The sequence below is a fragment of the Bombus fervidus genome, chromosome 15, assembly GCF_041682495.2.
Source record: "Bombus fervidus isolate BK054 chromosome 15, iyBomFerv1, whole genome shotgun sequence".
Classification (NCBI taxonomy): domain Eukaryota; kingdom Metazoa; phylum Arthropoda; class Insecta; order Hymenoptera; family Apidae; genus Bombus; species Bombus fervidus.
In genome coordinates, this window is record NC_091531.1 from 10,209,266 (window position 1) to 10,231,060 (window position 21,795).

The 21,795-nt window shown below is 45.3% G+C and overlaps 2 protein-coding genes across 20 annotated transcripts in view; one reads left to right on the forward strand and one right to left on the reverse strand.

Moving 5' to 3' along the window:
• Dila (centrosomal protein dilatory) overlaps positions 1-21,795 on the forward strand; it is a 108,209-nt gene that overhangs the window by 44,299 nt on the left and 42,115 nt on the right.
• The window catches only part of Mmd (disintegrin and metalloproteinase domain-containing protein mind-meld), a 74,172-nt gene that overhangs the window by 43,381 nt on the left and 8,996 nt on the right, over positions 1-21,795 (reverse strand). The window contains exon 1 of one of the 19 annotated variants that reach the window (XM_072018555.1): positions 3,020-3,299. The exons of the other annotated variants lie outside the window; for them this stretch is intronic. The gene's annotated coding sequence lies outside the window, so the exon portion shown is untranslated. Of the gene's footprint in view, positions 1-3,019; positions 3,300-21,795 lie in introns of those variants that run through there. 19 annotated transcript variants of the gene reach the window in all.

The following is a 21,795-nucleotide window of genomic DNA, read 5'->3' on the forward strand; positions in this document are numbered from 1 at the left end:
TCTCGCTCTCGAAACGAGCTGAACGGCGTGTTCGCCCGAACGAACGACTCGACCAAGAGAAACAGGATATCGAGACTCGTATCGGAGCCAGCCCGTCTTTTCCTTCTCCTCTTTCTCTTTTCTATCTCCTTTCCTTCTCTTCTCTCCGTTTTTTCTTTTCTCTTCTTTCTTTCTTTCTTTCCTCCTCGCTTTCTTTCGTTCTTCCGCTGCCCCTTGCAGCCGCTGTACGAGTCCCAGTCGATACTCGACCCACCATTTTTATCGCCAAACGCAGCTGCTACCTAGTTGCCCGACGACGCTGCTCGAATTTATTCGCCGCGCCGCTCGCGTATCTTTCAATTTCTCCTCCTTTGAAGAGTTTACAGATCAGCGCCGTCGATTAATTCGTCGGTCGGCCAAAGTTGAATCGCCAGCTTCGTTTTCCGATTTCAACGAATCCTGCTACTCCCTGCCAGCGACCCCGTTTCGCTGGTCCAGGGAACATCCTCCACCGAGGAGTATCGATCGATCGAACGAGAACACGCGTCATTGAACGCTCGCTTTTCACCGAGCAAAAATACTCGATAAATTAAATAAACCGTGGTCGTGGTTGTGGTTGCCGACTTTCCTCGAAATCGCTAACTTTTTCTTCTCTGCTCTGCTCTCGCGATTGTTTCGACCGATGATGCGCGAAAAGGGTTGAAAAGGCAAGAGAGGGAAAATAGAAGAGAAAGAAAAGAAGAGAAAGAACGGCAAACAAGGCGAGAAGTAATCGTGGTCGTTCTCCTTGGCGGATCGATTTTTCCTCGTTTCTTGCGCACAAAAAAAGAAAGCCCCGAGGAAGGAGAGGAAAGGCCGCGTTCAAGCTCCAAGTTCCGTGATCGTCGAGCGGCGTATATTTTGTTCTAACCCCGAACACTCGTACCTACTTTGGCGTTTTATCGAACTTTAGTAGTTTGCTAAAAGGCGGTTTAACGGTACGCCTAACCGCTTGATCGATCGACGCCACGCCACCGTCTATCATTCTCCCGGTGGATCGATCGCGAGCCGCGGCGAGATAGCACGTCGGCGGATTTATTACGCCACGTTGATCCGTCGACTGCGACGCGATGCCTTCCAAGAAAATCGAAACCCGAGTCTCGAGAAGACACGTTCGAGCGAGGCCGCGAGAAATTGCCATCCATCGAAACCATCTATACAGAACACCATCTATCGCTTCTGAAATTTACATTACGTAAATCTACCACGATTACGAAATACGTTACGAACCAGCCTGGCCCACTACCACCATGTTGTTGCTTACGCAACTGACAGATCAACATTGGGAAATATTTTTCTTTCGCCTTCACTCGCGATAGCGCGTACAGGGCGATTCGAACACTGCCGACCAGTAGTAGTCACGTCATCGCTTTTATCCTCCACTTATTCTATCCTACGTTACCGCTACATCCCCCCTATTTTTCAGTAGCTCTTCTATTTGATCTTATTCACCGTTTCGACTATCCACTGACCTGTATTCACGAATCGTATAACGAATATATAAAACACGGTTAAATAAATTCTCTTTAATTGGCGCCTGGTCGTGGAATTCCACGTGGTTTCCGGCCTGGATCGATCTGTGCGCGTTTACCCTTTGCCGCGTACGTTGAATTCTAATCCGGGAAACGTGGCTCGTAACATCTCCTTCGACCTGTACCTATCGTTACACGATCGTCCCGTAATCTACGATATTAAAAAGAATCGAGATTGCCTGCTTTAATCGCAGCCTGTAATCCCCGAGAAATCGGGACGCAAATCGCATTACTAATTGCGAGTTGTAGTCGACGGGTTGAACACGGTAAAAGAGTTGGACGCGGCCATCTGCCTGGTGAGCGAATTTCCCGTTGCACGTACCGCGTGTACAGCACGCTCGCCGATTTTTAATCAGGGAAAGCAGCAACGATCAGATTTCGTGACCATTTTGCGAATATTTAACCTCTAGCGACCCTTGTCCCTCCCACGGACATAAGAAACATATTACCGCCAAAGATCCATGCTCCTCGTTCAAACAGAGATATTCAACCGGTGGTCTCCATTTTTCCTTCTCAACATGTTCTTTTTATTGTTACTATAAAAGTATATTTTATAACGTTTCCCGGTAAGATTATCAATCGTCATGAAATATCACCTCTCGATGCTGTTACGTGATAATTATTTACAGATGATAATTGCATGCCTACGCAACGTAGATACGTACAACTTGGACGTTGACGTTACGGTCAAGTAATTTTACGTTCTTGCACCTGCAGCGTTGTCCGAAAGTTGTTGCAAGAAATCGTCATTTATCGATATTACATTTACCATGACCGCTTGTACCATGGTCTCGGAGGCACTCTGTATATAATTTTTCTTAGCCAGCAGATAGGAAAGGAATGTTATTTGTTTCTATTTGCATTTCTTCCATTTTCTCAACGCGGCATTCGCGGTCTACACCTGCTACGTGCACGTTCACTCGTCTAATCTCTGCCACTTATCGTGCAAGTGGCATCGTCGTAAACTAAGCGTTCGAACGGGCAGCTCGAGCATACCGAGCATCGAATTTACGATCGATACGACGTGACGTATCGAACAAACGGGGCTGATCGTTTTTGCGGGATCGGGAGAATTTTAACGCTTTGTCAAACTGCCAGCCGATGTGCAGCGTGTGCAGCGACGATAGATTTGTATTTAACTTCAAAAGCAATTAAAGCTCGAGTTCCGCCGATGGATGGTCGTTCGCGTGAATTGGACCGATTGGTCTGCACGCTGACGCGAATCCAAGTTTCCCGGTTGGCAAACACCGAACGAAGAGAGAGCGAGAGAGCGTGAGAGGGAGGGAGGGAGAGGGAAAGAACGACGCCTCCTTGGATCCGCGAAGATGGCATGGTAATTTTTTTTCGAGCGATTCGCACCCTGGCAAAAAGATTTCCTTGGCAATTTAATCTAGCCGAAGTAGAAATTAATTGGCCGTTCGAAGCAAATCGAACCGTTATCGACAGATGCTTGTTCCGCTAGTAGGTACCTTTTCGCTTAATCGGTGGCACGAGCTCACCGAGGCCGAATGATGGATGGTGCCGAGTAAAAGTTGGACACGAGCGCAGTCAGTATATAGCCGCAGTTTCCGCGGTCGTGTAATTAATAGTCACACATTTGCATCCGGCTGATATTATTCCATGATCAACGGGTGAAACTCGCGCAGTGTAATTCAACTACACGCGCGCGCGCGCGCGCTCGCGTCTACGTCTGACGAAATTATTAATTGAACACACCGCGGCAGCCGAACGAGGATCGATGAGTCGGTGCGACTGACAGAAACGTACCACTTTACAGCTCTACTATATTTCCCCCGCTCCTGTCGTGCCACGCGCTCTTCCAATTTACCCCAAACCGTTACGCGTGCTCCTTCCACCACCTCTCGGCTCTCCTTCGTTTTCTCTTTCGATCGTTCTCATTCGCCTCGCAGCTAACTCGCAGCGTAAACCCGAGAGCCAAACCGTACATTAGACGGATCGGTTGATCAGGCTAGTTTCCACGCAGTAACTCACAGTGGGTGAAACAGTGATTCCAGCTAGGGAAACATCGCTTTTTAGTAATTCCTGGCTACTTAATTCTCAAGTTTGTTCAAGGTAATTTCCGTCCATCTTTCGATGAAGTACCATTTATCTACGATAATATTGTAAATAGGTTAATACGTATGCACGAGTCTAGAACTGTTAACGGTTAACGTTTCTGCCTCTGGTAAACGGTAACATTAACCGTCAATTATTTTCCCTGTCACGAAGTGAACGACATTTTAAGGTAGACGTACTCAAAAGATAGTTAGTTACTCTTTGATCTCGCGCATTTCCGTTTTCGCGGCAAAAGTTAATATTCGTTGTTGAATTTTTTGTTTCACTTTCTAACTCGCGCCCTGTTCTTTGCTTCTTGTAAAAACTAGGCGCAAAACTTTGCAAACTGTTGTTTAATGGAACTTTGAAGTTATAAAGAGGATTTAAGAGTTTTGTGGCTTATAGTCTTGGCTGAACGGGGAACGGGGGCAGAGGCGGGGGGGTGGTTGGTGTAAAAGATGGTTAATCAATTTTGTTTCTTTACTCATTTAATTATACGTAGTACGAAGAACGTTCTATAAAAGTTTCGTCTCAAAGCTCCGAAAATTGCCAAAGTTGAAATAAAAATTCCACAAATATACACGGCGAGCAACGAACAGCGTGCAGCGTGTACGTACGTAGTCGTTTTAAAGGGTCAAACCTTCGCTTTCACGCTTTCAAGTCCAATTTCCTCCAACATTGTCTTCTCCGACTTCTCTTCTGTTTTTCCCAAACTTCGCTAATAACCACCGTGAATTAATCCTTTACTACGTGTCCGGAGAAATTTACGTAGAAAGTTGTCTCTGAATAGTATGATTTTTTATTAGCTGGAATCGCTATTTGGCTCACTAAGCGTGACGCTAAGTCGTCCGTCGATGGAAAACGTTTCGTCGATGCGAAAGAAGTAACGAATTTCGTTGAAATTTCGTTGGCCGTCACACAGCACTCGCTCGGGGAAGTGCGTTGCTGCTTACGGTCATTGCAATTAGAGTAACTTTAATTGCTGTCGCCAGTCGAGGCACGAGCAGAGGCTCTGTCTCTCTCTCTCTCTTTCTCCCTCTGTTTCACCCTGTTTCACCCTGTTTCACCCTGTTTCACCCTGATTTAGCCTGTTTCACCCCACGTTCCTTTCGGTTCGACCTCTCTTTCGTTGTTAACGCTGCCGCCAGAGAAATAAGTTACCGGCAACAATTAACCGTCGAAAAAATGTCGGTTTACGACATTACCAGGGCAAGCTGTTTCGCTACTTTAGCGAGCGCAATCGAGGGTCGTACGCGGCCTCGTTATTAAATTTTCATTCGATAAAAGTGCGCTCGTTATCGGTCGGCCGTGCACGAAATTCCTCTTGCAGCTACCGTTTTCGCGGACCGCTTCGAAGATGTCTCGGACGAAAAGCGGATTCGTAAAGTGAGATCTTTTTCTTACGATAGTCTCCTTTTCGAAGAGAAATTATTTCTCGGAAGTAGACAAAGATAGAGGAGTGACCGGTGACGGTCGAAGCGCGTTTCGCCACCGCCAAACCAGACACCGTAATGTATTTATACCTGTGCGCGTATATATCTATACACGTGGGTACACGTGTGTACGTATGCGATCCTAAACCGTCGACAACCTTTTGCAGATTGAAAGAGTTTCTCTCGCCGCTCGCCGTTTCTATCTTCTCTTAATGGAGCTGCGTAACGTTCGAGATAAATTGCTGCCGCGGAAAACTCTTTCCCTCGTGCAAACTATTTATTCTGAACACCGGCATGGAAACTGGTTTTTTAATGGAACAGAGGAACGAGGAGGAAAGAAAGGCGGACAGAAGACCAGGAGGGAGGAGGACAGCCACGAACGAAGAAACATTCGACCCTAACTACCCGCCAACGATCGCTCGCTCGCTTTTTAGCCTTAATCGCTGCCAGACGCAACGATATCGCGTTCGAGTTTACATCTGTACGACTCGGTTCGGTTCGGTTCGCCGCGGAAATCCTGTAAATTACGCCCGGAAACGTATTCAGCTACGCTGAAATTTCTCTCTCTCTCTCTCTCTCTCTCTCTCGAAAAAAAAAGATGGAAAAGTCATGCGAACCGAGTAAAAACCAGAAAGACTGTTTCGCCCGATAGAACGCCGCGCCACCGCCGTCACTGCCGCCGCCGCCGCCGCCGCCGCTACTGCCGCCGCTCCGTCGACGCCGCTGTTGAGCTAATTTATAATCCCTTGATTAATACCCTGGTTTTATTCGCCCACGCTACGTTGACTATACGCGTCGGAAGGTTGTATTTGCGAGAACGGGTAATCACCGTTCGAACGGACGTTCGAACGCTGCCGGATCGAGCGAACGCACAAAGCTCGTCACCGGTCGATTTCTATGGGAGTGGCAACCTATCGGAGCGTAAAAAATATTTCCTCGCAAAAATGCCGCTATTCAGAGGCGACGGGACTATGCACAGCCACCGATATCAATGCATCTGTAACGCTTTCGCGAAATTCGCTTCTTCACCAAAGTAAAACCGCTAGGAGACTAGAACGTTGCTCGCTCGTCCCACAGATATTCTCTGTACCGAGCGGTCACGACACGACGCTCCATGTTCAACGGCCGAGTATCGTTACGTAATTCGACGTCAAACGTCTACCAGACAAAACTAACTCAACGATCCAACTTTCTTATCTCTGATTTCGTTTTTTACCTTTTAACCTTGTCTCGCCAAATGCGATATAATTTCTAATAAGATAAAAAAATGAAAATAACTTAATGTCATTAGATAAGAAAATATTCTACGATAAGAAATACGATCGTGTTTTTGGTCTCGTTTTAGTTAAGAAAATCTCACAATTGCTATCGTCTCACCGATATGGTTCCTTTTATCAAGCCGATTTTCCCATCTCTTGCTCTTTCTCTTTCTCTTTTTCTTTCACTCGCCTTCTGGGCCTTCTCTACGTTCGACGAAACAACGGCGCTTATCCATCTTACAAGGGCTATATCTATCTTACGAGGGGTAGCAAAACCGTCGAATCTCGAACGTGTCGGATGTGCGTTGCATGCTTTAAGTCGATGGTAAAACAACCCCAAAAGGATTTCTGTGCATAGCCGTTTGTTCTTCAGAAACTAATATATCTTCTTTATGTCTATATATATTATTCTATACATAAATTCTTTTAACGTTCACATTATGCGTCTTTTAATATTAAATTCTTACATTTCACTTTGGTAAATTTTTCATTATTTTTATTCCTCGTAGTGCCGCTGCGTGTCTTTACAATTTTGTATTATTTCTATTATTTCTATTATTTGTATACATACAAATGCGGATGGAAATCGTGTTAAGGACGTTTAAAAGGCGTAAGAAATCGTCGCACCAACAACAGAAATTCTCGATTGATTTCTCGGAAACCGAAAGACCTACGCAACAGCAAAAATTCTTTCAGGGTTGATTTACTATCGACCTATGCGCTTCGAACGCACATATCGGGACATTGTTGTAATGAAAAAGTAGCGGGAAATTCGATAGGTGCTAATTTACGTTCGATCGGCGGATTTTCGAAGGTCGGTCGATCTCCTCGATCCGAGTAATTCGAACAATTTCTCGTCGAATAGCTTCGCCATCGATACGACGCGACTCGGACAAGGTATTAATTTTTCCATGAAACAGGAAAAGCATTCTTGGAACAAGTACTAAGGTTACAACACCGCGATGCCGAGTTCTTTTTAATCAAGCTTCGCGGAATTGTGTGCACGCGCGCGTGCACTGCGCGCCGTTTGTAATTATTGGATCCGGCTGTAGTCGATATTTCATCTTTCTCTAATGGAAAGCTCGAAGGAAGGAAGGAAGGAAGGAAGGAAGGAAGGAAGGATGGAAGGAAGGATGGAAGGAAGGAAGGAAGGAAGGAAGGAAGAAAGGAAGGAAGGAAGGAAGGAAGAAGGGAGGGAAGAAGGAAAGGAAGAAAAGGGAAGAGGAGGGAGAGAAGGAAAAAAAGAAGAAGGGAAAAAAGGTAGAGGAAAGGAAAGGTCCAGCAGCGGAACAGCGATGGATACGATATAGGGATGATTCGAGAAGGGTGATTCATAAATGTGTGCTAGCACTTCGGAGTGTAAATATGCACCGGAAAAGACATAAAAAGATCACTTTTTCCTCCACGTACAACTGCCGTTCGGCTCTGGTTTTCGGGATCTCTGTCCATACGTATGTACGCGTGTGCGTGCGTGTATATCTATGACACAGTCGCAAACAGTTGCTTGCCGCGTGTCGATCTGTTTACGATAGTTTACATCCATCAGCCATCCGTCTCTTTATTTTCGTATCACACTTGCCGAATCCAAATAAACAGCCTCTATGGAAACCTCGTTCGCAACTAGCTACGCGATTGTTGCAACTCGTCGTTCAACGCAAACTGAATATTACGTGCGTATACAATCTCAGGCATCTTCGGTTGTTCTTCCACATTTATCCTTGTTTTTCATCCAAGTCGTCGTTATCTTTATAATCAATTTGTTATTATCTTACGTAAACGTTCGATTACGAGCGTCTCGCGATACGATATTCGTTTTCAATTAATTATACGACGCAAACTAATAGGCAGAATTCGTTCGTTATTCTTCGTACGAGGTTTTTTTTGCATACAACGTTATAGGATCGCAGTTACTTGTAACGATAGATTTACCGACTGAATTAATAACGTGGCTGCGTCGCGTTCTTAACCACGAGCTTCGTCAACGTACTGCTAATTGACCGCCCTCGTACATCGATGTATCCTTTGTCCTCAGCGCGCTGCGCACGACTTTTTCCCTCGACAAAATTACGAAACGCTATTGGCGTGACTGTGATTTTTGCAAAGAACCGTGCGCGTTTTGTTCGCCGCTGTTTCCTTTCCCCTCTACGCTGCCCGCTTCCCATTTGCTCGCACTGATACGGTTGATGAGAGCAGCTGCGTGAACATATCGGCCCGCAGCCGTCCAACCAAATGAAACAGTACTCTACCCCTGCTGCAACCTAGATAACGTTGGCGCTGTGCTGCACGCGTACGTGAAACTTGGCATCTGCCTCTCGCAGACCATTCTGCGAAAGACGAGACCAGCCGCCGTGAAAGGAATTATCGCTCGGGTCACTACGTATTTTTATGCTCGAGATAAGCGCCAGCTTATCACCGCTTTTCGACGTCGCGCCTATCCTACCGCTATTTTCCGCGTACCCCCTACTCTGCACAAGTACTTCGACAACAAGTATTCGGTGCAATCGCGCAGTCCGATCGAAACATTTATATTTTCATCATATTTTCAACATATTTTCAGCATATTTTCAGCATAGTTTCAGCATAGTTTCAGCATAGTTTCAGCATTACGATAGAAGAACGTTTCTCCGTTGCGAACTCTTTGCTTCTTGCTATAAGCAGTAAGGGCGAATTCGACATTTCCCGACAAACTTTCCATCTCGGCAACTAGTTTCCTTTCCGTTCCATTCTAGAAGCGAGCTTTTATCGAGAAAGAACTTCGAACGTTTACAGTCTGCCCCTTCCTGGCTCTAGTAAACTCAAACCGAAACAAGCTCTATTATATCAAGGTCGATCAAGTTCCACGTTTTGTCTCTAATAAAAATGGTCGCTTAATTTATACCGATTCATCTACCGTCTTTGTATCTGTTCGATATTCCTTTCATACCCGTCAACCGAGATAAGATGAAAGGATTGGCGAAAATTGAATCACGGTACGAAGTATATTTACGTTCAAAGTACATGTTTTTTTTACATGTTTTTCCGATTATCTGCACACTTACAAATACTAATGTACGCTAGTGTATTTGCACGGGGTCGGTCGGTCTCGAAAATACTGGCATAACTTTGATCTTTACGTTCTGTACGTGTGAAATAAAATACAGATAAAAGAAAATGTTTTGCAGTATGTCCAAGTGTAGTATATACATGGATGCGAGGAAGCAAAGAAACGTTTGACTTAAAACAGACCGTCGTTTCAATATCGAGAGAAACGTTGTGAAAACGTGAATCTTTGCGTTTCAAAGATACTCCGCTTTCTTCCGTTTACTTTGTAAACTGACGTAAAAAGAAAAAAGAAAAGAGAAAAAAGAAAAGAGAAAAAAGAAAAAAAGAAGAGACTAAATAATTAAAATGGCAATTTTTCATAAAAGTTTGATATATCATGTCGGATAATACGTTTGTCGTTCGATAATACGTTTCAAGCAATTTAATATATCGAAGATTATTTTATTTTGTCGATAATGTATTTTATTCCTCGACTTATCGTTTCTCTTTGTTAGCGTTCACTGTTCTTTCCTTGATTCCACCAATCGATTAATTCCTAATTAATCTAATTCTATCGTCCAGTTCGTTCCATAAATAATTCGTTCTGGGAACAGAAAAAAAGAGACGTAATCCCTATCGCGGTTTCGCGGAGACAACCAAAGAGATTGTTATCGGATACGAGACGACACGCATCGAGGTTCGACGGCGACTACTTTCTTAAATACGTGGAGCATCCTGTCGCTGTCACGCTGTCGATAGCGTCGCGCCTGCCGGCAGCTCAGGGTAGATCGGTTTTCGGAAGAATCGCAACAGGCTACATAGCGTGCTCGTCTACTCCAAACGAGGAAGAGATTTTTCTCACAACATCCGCATCCGACGTCCTACCATCGAACTTATAGCAACGCGACGTTACGGCTCGTCTTCGCTGAAGCAACAACGAGCAATTCTTGTCGCTTCTGGTCGCTTCGTGTTCCAGAAGCGTTTCCAAGAAACAACAGCTTTCACAAATATTTTGTCCACGCTGCAACAACGCGCGGCGATTTTTTCAACAAACACCAGATCAACGACAAAAGGTTGCTGGATGTTGGTTCGGTGGAGACGAGCCCTAACGCTCTATTTACGCGCTTATCCGTATTGCACGTTGCACGGCGCCTTTTAATTTGTGCTCGCGTACGCGTGTCCACAAGGGTTGCGCGTCGTTTCTCGATAGGGAAAACGTCGGTAGAAGAACGAACTATGCGTTACGCGGCCTTTTATCTCCCTCCTTCTCTCATCTTCCATTCCTCTAAAAGATCGCTGAACATTCTGTTTCCGTCGAAATTTCTTTCAAACGGAACACACCCACTACGCGGCATTTCCAACGACACGGAGCTTGCAATTTGATCAAACGTGCTTGAACGCGACTAATTTCGCGATGGAAAAAGTTTGACAAGCAAAAGCTAGCAAATCGATTCCAAAAATGTACGCGTTGCACACGCATACGAAACTTTACACCCCGGTTGCCTCGTCGATAGTTGGCCGTGTGGTCGTAAGGAAATCAATAGCCAACGAGTTTTAGAGAGTATTTAGAGATTAAAGAAATCGACAGCTGCCGCTTTTGCGGCCAATAAACTTATGCCCTGCCTTCGAGACAAGGCCAGTTACGTTTAGAGGTAGGAGCCAAGCAACTGCCAGTCGAATATAACGTTGCCGACCTTTTCACCCATCTTATCCTTATCCTTGCTATTTTCACTTGCTCGACGATTGTCGCGAATTTCGACGAGACAACGGACGAAACAGCAACGAATCGTCGGCCTTTACAATTACACCGTATCCGCACAAATCTCTTTTCGCCAGCTGTTAAAGTATGAAACCGTTTTAAATGCGAAAATAAGGTAAACTGTTGGTTGTGTCGCGTTCCAGCTGGATCGGAAAATGCGCGGAGCGCGAGACATGTTCGATGCAAGAGGCGGAAGAAGAGCGGAATAAGAAGATAAATATACAAATATACAAATATACAATCAGAAAGGACGAAGGGAGGCGCAACGAAGGGGGCAGAGTTGCGCTTTGAACCGCCCCTGCCCGCTAAATTTATCCTCTCGTCCGTGTTTACTCGCGACTATTTATTTTCGACATTTATGGAATATCCGAACTGTAGACGGCAGCTCGACCAAAAAGAAAAGAAAAACAAAAAAAAAAAAAATATATACCGCTTAAACGTATGGAAATACGGGGAAGAGCCCGTGGCCTTATCTGCTGGCTTTTAATTAGCAATTAAATCGAAGCGACTCGAAGAGTTGAAAAATTCCCAAGCCGAAACGACCGATAACGGAGAAAGAAAGTAAAAAAAAAAAACGAGCGACGTGCATCGTATGCGCGCACGCGCGTTTCAGCGTTTCCGCGTTTCAGCGTTTCAGCGTTTCCGCGTTTCAGCGTTTCAGCGTTTCAGCGTTTCAACGGTCGGGCGCGGCGGCCAAAAAAAAAAAAGAAAAAAAAAAAAGTATCCATGGGATCTCGAGGAGATTAGTTAACGAGATTACTCGTGACTGTCAGCGCTCTGTAAGCAAGTTCTGAATAGGGGGTACGGCGGCTCGTGCCGCGGATGATCTACTACGCAGTCAGCCAGCCAGCCATGTCAACGATCTACATTCAACTCGACCCGCCGCGCAAGTAGGGCTGCAATGTCTGCGAAACGGTAATGCAACGGCAAACCATCTAGGATTTACCCTCGGTACATCCTAACAAAGCTGTAGCCACCGGCCGCGCCACTACCTCAGCAAGCAGCAAGGAAAAAGATCGATGCAAAATTTACGTCGCTGTTCGGCGCTGTTCTTGTTGTTCGGGATAATTTCGTTGTACGTATCGCGGTTACAATCTCTAACCCTGCGAATACATCGGAACTGTCGCTTTAAACGAAATACGGTAAACCGTCGATAAGTGGCGAAAAACCTGGCCTCGAGCCAGACGTTTATCGGCCAGGCAAATCAACTACATATACTTGGATGTGGCTCGTGATTTTGCCGAACGTGGAAGAGGACGGAACGAGCGAAGGGAAGTCTAATCGTCTTGATCGAAAGAAACATATCCATGAGACGATCCTAAAGCGAACACGAAACTTCTTCGTTTTCGCTTTCTATCCGATAAAGCTTGTACGAATGCGATTGCGAGCTTTCCCAATTCAAACTAATAAAAACAAAATTAATATTTTAAAACGGTGGATGGAAGTTTAGCGTCGTTGCCGCCGCCGCCGCCGCCGCCGCCGCCGCGACGGAGATAACGTTGTAAAAGTGTCACGGACTGAAATCAACGGAGAAATTTGGCAAAGACGAACAAAGTTCGAACTGCCGTTAAAAGACGCGCCGTTACACAACAGGTTACGATATTCGAATGCTGAAACGACGAAAACACGACGAAGAATAGGCCGCGTGAACGGCCAGCACCTTTCCATAATCCTTAGGGGGATAGACACGATGATTAATCACGCTCGAGTAATTCGGTTTCCCCTTCGTGCGCTCCCTCTTCGTGTATCGCAGAATCGCGTTGCTCGCAGCTGTCTGTTCTCGGCCAGTATCCACGGATGAAGGTTTATGCGCATTCGTTTCAGATTTCAAACGCTTTGCCACTTCGAACATCGGTAAAGCGTAGGAATTCTAAAACAAATACCACGCTTTTCGTCCGTCGTTGGTCGTGCGCGCCTTCTCTTGTCCTGCGCGTTTCTCGATGTTCTCCTCTCGGCTTCCTCCATTTAATCACGTTCGATCGATCGAACCACTTTCTCTCTACCATCCTTCTCTTTTATATTCTCTTAAAGGTCCGTCGCCGTCGTTGTCCTCTCCTTTTCCTCTCGTTTTCCTCTCGCAACACTCTTTCCACCGCGACTCCCCTAACGAGTCGCTCCAACCAAGAAAATTGTGGCCAGTCTCGGCGAAGCTTTGGCCAAACTTTCGTCAAACGACACAAAAAAACACAATAATAAAGATACTCTGCGTCGAACTCGTTCCAAGCATTTGTGAAACGTTAAACGAACCAATGGCCCGTAATGCAATTTGCCGATAAAGGTCGTTAATATCGTAGGAAAGTTTGCGCTCGGCCGGCCGGTCGCTCGCGAGCACCAAACTTTCTTTGCATTTACAGAAGAAAATTGCTCGCGGTAATGATCGATATTATTAGATACTCGCTTTCCTTCGAACGTCGATCTTCGCAGGTTCCCTTTGAAACGTCCGCAGCCCCGGAACATTCGTTCGAACACGAAGCAGTCAACTTTCGTTGCTTGAAATTCTTTTCACGACGTAGGAGTATGGAGTGCGCGAGTATTTATTTATTGGCTTCCATCCCGTTGCTTAACTCGGTTGGCATCCGGTCAAGAGTGATTCGAGTGCTCGGAAAACATTATTCCACCTTCTTTCACCCTATTATTCTTCCCTAGCAACGACGTCGAGAGAACCGAAAAACCCCTGTATGCGTATGCGATTCTCGCGTAAAGATATGCATCGTTGGCGCGAGCGGTTCACACATTCGGTCCGAACTAATCAGCGAGGGTAATGACCGACGCGCGAGAAAAGTGCGTGCCAACTCGAACGATCAAGGCGTAATTAACTTAACGTGAAATAAAAAAAGCTTTCAATGCAGTCATAGTCATATAGTATATATGTATATATAAAGTTTGCAGGGCTGTTGGAATCCTTACACGTTTCATGCTTCGACAACAATCTCGGACGAAAAATGAGCCTCGGTTCAGAGCCGTTTACGCTTTGCAGCTAAACGATACGGCCGAAGAAACGCGACACGGATCTTCCATTCGTCGAACAACCATTATCGATAGTTGCGAACACGAAACTTCCTCCGCCAAGTAACTTTGCTCCGTTTCCGAATGTCAGTGAAGATGCACACGGAGGGAAAATTATTTCTAATTGGTTCCTAATAATCGAGGCACGCTTTCGCTCGAGAGAAGAGGGGATCCGAAGAGAGTTGTCTACTTCGAATTCCATTTTCTCTATTCTTTTATCTCGCAAACTTTCCAGCCGGCAGAACTTGATTTAATCCCTTAATCCTCTGATCCGTCCATCACGTTTAAGCCGCCTTAGCCGGGCCCGGTTTTTTTCTTTTGGCGCATCGGAAGAATAATTTCAACGGTAACGCCAGCTTCAAACGAATAAACATTAATCTCGTCCCTGAGCATATCAGGCCGGAATTACGACGATCGCGAGAACGGGGACTCGTAAGCTCGAGTAAAAAGTCCACCAGGTCCTCCAGGTTTCTCCATCGTTTGCCCCAAAAGACTCGATTTCTCGTAGAACGGCACTTTGCGCTACCACGTTTCTATCCTTTTATCCTTTTGAACGAGACGCAAGGCGGCGATATACGGTAGAGCTTCGACGAATCTTGACACCTCGGAACAGCAAACGGAAAACGCGTTTCTATCGAACCAAATACATTTCACCGACAGCGTATATATTTTTCAGAGATGGCGAAAATATTTAAAACAGACAATCGTATAATAACCACTTTGACACATTTTATACGCGCTTATTGTTTCAATTAAAGTTTCCTTGCCACTTCTATGTACCTGTATTTTCACGTTAGATGCAAATTTTCAGCGATATAATCGTGCCAATTACGCCTCGTTATAATACCAACGAAATATGAAAATGTCTCGCGTACGGACATTCTCGCGAACCACTGCATTTTTAACGCTACGCGAGAAAAAGTAGATAAAGTCGAAAGAAACGTGGTTCGAAGCCAAAGCGAAAAAGCCCAAAGTTTGGCAAAGGTGGGCATAAGGAAAACACGCTTTTAATTTGAAACTTTGGATTCGCCGCAAACATTCGTTGCCTCGAAACAGTGGAAATTGCAACATTGTTCGTAGCTACGTTAACGCACGGTATTTTACCAACTGCCTGGCGGAATTTAATTTAAGGTGGTTAATGGCTGCGTCAAAGGAACGGAAATTTGGAAAAATTCCATTTGCAGAGGACCGAGCCAACGGTTACATGCGTATCATCCTATCGCGTACGGTTTCATCTCGTACAGGCTGGTTCGAAGCTCTGGGTAGAAATCGGATCAGACGTTATATAGATTCTATAGCTGGAAATCAGACGTCAAAATCGAGAATAACAAAGTGGCGTTTGAAGCTTGCTTTTCGAAGAAATTCAGTTTGAAAATTTGCCAAACATACGTAAATTTGCTTGATTCTCGACTAGACAAGAGTATAGATGACATCGATAATCGTAAAAACTATTTATTTCAGTCCATCAAGTACCGCTGAAATTTCAAACTGTTTTCGATTCGAGTTCTATCTTCTGGTCAAACAGGCCTTGGACCACAAAATTTGATTACTCGAGTTATTTCACACGTTATTTTCACACGTGGCGTAACCTCCGCTCCGATCGTTCGATCCTGGTCCAGCCGACGATCGATCATATTTACGTAGGCGCAAATTTTGAATGTTGTCAATGTTCTCAACGAAACAATTTCGTTATACTCGATCTCTCTTTATAATATAGAATCTGGCCGAGCCCGTTCCTACTACGACCAACCACACGTACATCAGACAAGTATATTTTCTATCACGGGTTCACGCGCAGAACAGACACCGGTAATAGTAACTGCACGCAACTTTTCAACGCGGGTAGAATCACGCGCCGATAATTAATCGTAAATCGGTTCTTTCGCGGACAGATTCTCTCTCGATTCGCACGAGTCGTTCCGTACGTGCTTCAATCGCTGTATGCATATCCTTAATAACGAACATCTTCGATACGACGTTCAATTAGGAGCGAGCGTTACCTTGTTAGCCGATGAAAACTCATTAATTTCAGTAGGGCAGATCGGAACTTTAACCGTGGCCTCTTTGAGAAATCTTCAAGCTCATTAAATGCTCGGGCATGTGCGCCATTGTGCGCCATTGTGCGCCATTGTGCGCCCGACATTTTTCTCTCTTCTTGTCCCCTTTCGAACTTTTCAAGTAATTATTTTACGCCGATCGAGTTTGCCGCGGCTACTCGAGAAAACTTTCGCACAGTTCCCTCCCATCCTCGCCCTCTCTCCTAGCTAGTTATCAGCTTCGTCGACCAGTGCCAGATGTCCGCCGATCATTGCCAAAGTATTTTCGTTTATCGGAGAAACAAGACCGTACGCGTCGCACCTCGGTCGCGTCATTGGTTGCGCGCGGTATTCCGGGCGGAACGAGTTTTCGGAAAAATTAGACTTGGTCGAAGATCAGTCCGGCTATCGGTCGATAAGATGCCGTGGTTCCCTTTTCAACGGGAATTCGTTTGAAGAGAGAAGGCTGGCCCTTTGAAGGTTCCAAAAGGTGGCAACGCCACTTTCGTAACGCGGGTTAATTAATGCCCGTGAAGCAAGTCCAAAGGAAGATGGGGGGGGGGAAACACCGGGTGAGAGGGCGCTCAAAGAAGACAAAGGTTCCTTTAAAAAATGTTAATCGAGTTTGGTCTGCCAACGCCGTTCCAACCTTGAATACGTTTCTCGGGAATTTCTTTAGAAACCCTGCTTGTTTCACAGATTTTCTGAATGCGTGCGAGAAAACGTTCGTCTCGTTCGGAAATACATGGTCCATGTCGTCATCGTGATCGTGAGTTCATAAGTGTTAGGATTCTTGCAGAAAAACCATATATATATATTTAAGATTAGACGGTTTCTTCGTTTATATTCATCGTATGTTTCCATCATCGTTTTCACCACTCTTTTACACGTATATGAGTTTATCCATATTTCTATTATGTTTTATACGTTGTTATTTAGCCGTATTATTATTTAGCCGTTGTATAATATATAATTCCAAAAGTCAGACAATTCGAAAGGTCACAACGGTCCTGAGCAGTGCGCAACGCCGACTGATATGTCAATTTTAAAGAGTTCATCGGGCAACGGCTTCCGTGCCCGCCATTTTATCCGAAACAATTGAAATAAAAATCCTTGTCCGTTCGTTCGTTCGTAGTCATACGTCTAACAGATGCCATAAAATAGATTTTCTACCGAAAATTAGAAAAAAGAAATTGCTAACAATACGTACGATTTCTATGTGTCTAAGTTGCGTGCCCCGCTCCTCCGTATAAACAGTTGCGAAGAAATTTTCCGTCGCGTCGTTCCAGGCTGCGAAAAACGATAGCACCGATTGCATGTTTCAGGGAAAAACGCGGATTATGCGCGTGTGTCGCGGATTATCATCGTCCCCGTTTACCATTCCTATGAATTATTTTCCATGGAAATTGTCTCGTTGTTATCGGTGTTGTTCGCTCATGTCGTTGTCGATCGATCGCGATCGATAGCGAAAAGGAAAGAGAGAAAAACAAGTTTCTTTTCTAAATACGAATTTCAAAGTTTCGCTACGATGGAAACGGAAAATATACAATCATTTTATACTTTTTCTTTGTATTAAATTTTCTCTTTACTTATACAAACGTGCAACGTGAATCAAGAGAACTTATTTACTCGCCAAATAGCATGTCGGATGTATGGTTGGAATGTACACGCGGTGAAGCGAGTTAATAGAGTTAATAAGATAGTTAATGGATCGAAAGAAAAGATACGAAACGTTGAAAACACGGCAACCTATTTTCGCCTATAATTGCATAGCATTGGTAATTGTGAAGATGGCGTTAGCCGAGTTAACGACAGAGTTAATATTCGTTGTTAGTATGGGTGCACTAGTAGAAGAATTCGAAGAATCAAGGACTTTCTCAGAATCAAGAACAGAAGGGTACTTGTAATTTTACGTTACCTGCGTAAAGGTTGCGACGTATTGCCATTGTAACAGCTACACATATTTTATATGCTATTTAGTAAGCAAACAAGTTTTACTCACCGCCGTTGCATATTTGTTAGCGCGCTTCGAGTTCAGACTTTTAGAAAAATGCTTTTGTTTCCTACTTTTCACCGTACGAAGTAAAGTTAACGGGCCAACGTACGGTTTTCGTTAGTTAGGCTAACGGCAAAGAGAAAATGTAATTAAATGTAAAATTGTTGGAAACTGGACCACCGGTTGGAGCGGGGGAAGGGCAACATCCGATCCGATCGATCTATCGATCGCGGAGCAATCGCTGGACATACGTTAGATAATATATATCGCGTGTATGATAACCTCTGCCTTTGCGAAGTCGGTTAAAGAAACAAAACGGTGCAACGTTGAAAATATAATCAACGTTTCGATCGAATTGCATCAAGCGTGCAAATACCTTGTGCACGATAGGGTGTATCGACCAACGACCAACGACCAACGACCAACGTCGACGTATATCAGGAAATTAAGCGGAGTGACGCGCACCGAACGAATTGTTCGAATAATTTGTCGAATAATTCCTGGCGACTACGGTGAACGAATCGGTTGGCAAAAATCTTGCCCGTGGCGAAATAACGCGAGAATCGGCGTGCGCGCGTGCGACGCTGCACTCTGCAGAGAAAGACCAACGAGGGTGGTCGAAGGTAACGAGGAAATCGAGGGGAACATTGATTACGCGCGTTTCTCCGTGTCCGGCAAATTGGATTTTCTAATTTGCACGATCGATCGACGTCCCTAGCTAGATATGCATATCAGCGTACGCACGCAATAGCCGCTTTAAATATTCCGGAGCCATCGGCGCACGCGGCGGTAGCCAGCGAACGGTTTGAGAATCGATCATCGAATCCAGCCGGGTACGGTGGGACGCGCACGAGCACCTACGCCGACGCGGCGGCATTTTAACTAAGAGGAACGAGCGCGTTCGCATCTTTTTCTTCGACTCTTCTTCCACGTTTCGCCTTCGTCAGCCCGCTATGCAAATTATCGATTAAAAATGATCAGGGCGAACGCTGAACGGAACGGTGCTAAACGGATGCATAATCGGCAGAAACGTAACAACGGATACGGAAACTGATAAACAACGGAGGGAAAAACAAAGTCTAAAGCTATTATACGTAGTAATTATTTAGCAAAATGGCCTGTTGCTCGTTCAAATTCTACAACCACGGTATATGTACGTAGCACGTTGTACGATAAGAGGAAAGCATGCTTTTATCTTTGCAGTTGAAGCGTTGTCTAGGAGAAACGTTCGATCATCGATCGAACAGTTGCACGGATATGCAACGACGAGAGACGGTTTTTGATCGAACAGACGCGAAACAAGGCCGCGGGGAGAATCGCGGAAGCAACTTCCTCGGTAGGTTATTAGGCGACCGGTTGGTTTAGTATCGACTCGAGGGCCGTGGCTAGAATATCAGCTGTCGCGCAATTCCGAGAGAGGAGGGCCGTAGAATCGAAGCAAAGGAAGCAAAGAAGAAACGGGAACAGCGATCGGTAGCTGAAATCGATTTGTTCGGGCCGGGGGGGTACGAGTAACTCGGGGATGGAGTAACGTTATTTGCACGATTAGAGTCGTCGAGTCTCAGAGGGGGATGGAGGGGATAGATGTCGGTATAGAGAGAGAGAGAGAGAGAGAGAGAGAGAAAGAAGGGCGAGGTAGAGAGAAGGGTGAATTCTGAAATCCAGGCAGCTCGCGGAGGGTAAATGTGCTTATTCTGCTTGAAAGGGGCGACGCGTGGAAATAAATCTAACGGGGTCGAAGCGACGATAATATCTAGCTTCCCCGAAGGCATCGCTCCATTAACCGATATCGTACAGGCTCGTTTCTTTCGCCTAGTATCCTCGGTAAAGTTATTCCTTTCGAAACGCGAAATCGCCGGCTAGTCAATTACAGGGACGACACCGTTTGTCTTCTCGGGCAACGAGAGTCGTTTCGATACAACACAGCGGAATTCTAGAACGTAGGCGGTAAAGTTAAAGCTAGATATCCTACCTTTCACACGGTATATAACAACTATGGGGAGTCGTCGTCGTCGAGAGTAAAATTTGTCGATGCAATCGGTATTGAGAGAGTGCCAGAGAATTTCGAACGTATTCACGTAAGACCGTGAAAATCATCGGTCTCTGGTATGGGAGTGCAGGTCCAAGCGAAGTTTGGATCCAAAATCCAAAAATCCCAATATACGTATAACGTAAACAGAGTACGATACCCATAAATCGTTTGTATGTATGTGTATGCTCGTTTCGCCATACTTTTACTTACTTTCATTTATAAAGTTAGTCGACCGATGATATTCGCTCGTTTCTAACTATAAGAAACCGAATCTCGGCTACTAATGGTATAAACCACGATACAAGCAGTTACTCGCCTGCCTACTAAAATCCACTATACGCGTCAAATCTCTATCTTGCTGATAAAAAGTGAATAAAAATCCGTTAGGATATCCAATCCGTTAGGATTTCTACGATGGAATCCCGGTGGAATAACACACGCCGATTACGAAACTTTGCACGAACGTTGATCAGACCTATCTAAGAATTTATTTATTTAGCCGTAATTCCGTTGTACAAGCACTCGGAAGGAAGGCAGTGTAATCATCGATCGTGCAAAGTTTCACCGAAATCGGTGCGTATCGAGCCAACGGGCTTTCCTTCGCCGATATCGAAACGTACGAGACGGTTAAGCACGCTGCAACGATCCTCGCAAATTAACGAATGAACATTCTGTTCAAGAGTATCCTTACAACTTAGAGCCGATCGAATCGAAGGAAATTCGTCGGATGTGGAGAGCCCCGCGTACCGTACACGAGAATCGAACGGACACATTCCCGAGAGTACTTCCTCGTTATTGTCTCTGGCGTTACTCTCCGAGAGCGGAACACTTTTTACGTACGCATTCTCGAGTGGACACGTAATTGAAGAGTATCGAGAGCAGTTATTGCATAGAGCACCGTATCGCGTTCGTCTACGTTATTTAGGGAAACGAGGTTCACGAGGTTATTCGTTCCGCGCGGATTGAAAAATCACGCGAAACGGACTGCGAACTGTCGTCGCGGGTCGATTCGACGAATTAACGCTGATAATTCTACGAACGGTACACGCCGTTCCAATTTGTAATTCTCAGTGACGAATGCATAGAAAATTACACAGCTCCCGGGGACACTGTGTCGCGATCTCCGCGCTTGATAAACCAGCGCGTGTGTGTGCATCGATGCCGAAAGCTGATGACCTTTGAAGAAAACAGCCTATCGTCTCGACTGGAACAAAAGCTTGCGGATTATCGAGGCAGAGACGTAGACCGTTAATACGAATCGGCTCGTTTCCGCACGGCATCTATCGAACTCGGTGTGTATTTCATGGATTCGCGAACGTGGCTCGTTCGTCACCACGCTATCTCGATTCGACGGCTCGCGCGATGTACTCGATTTACAGCAGCAAGTGGAAACGCGTTTCGAGCGGTGACGCACGGGGACGCGCGCCGCGCGTATCAATGAAATCTGCAAAATTCGTTTCGGCCAGCAGCTTCGACACGAATGTACGATCATCACCGCTGATACATCGTCGCTAATATGCTCGTAAGAGAAACTTTCAACGAACGATAACCGTTCTTATCCTTCGCAATGCTAGTAAATAGTCGACGAGCTGAATCGTTTGCCTTACCGTACAAGTCCACACACACACACACACACGCGCGCGCGCGC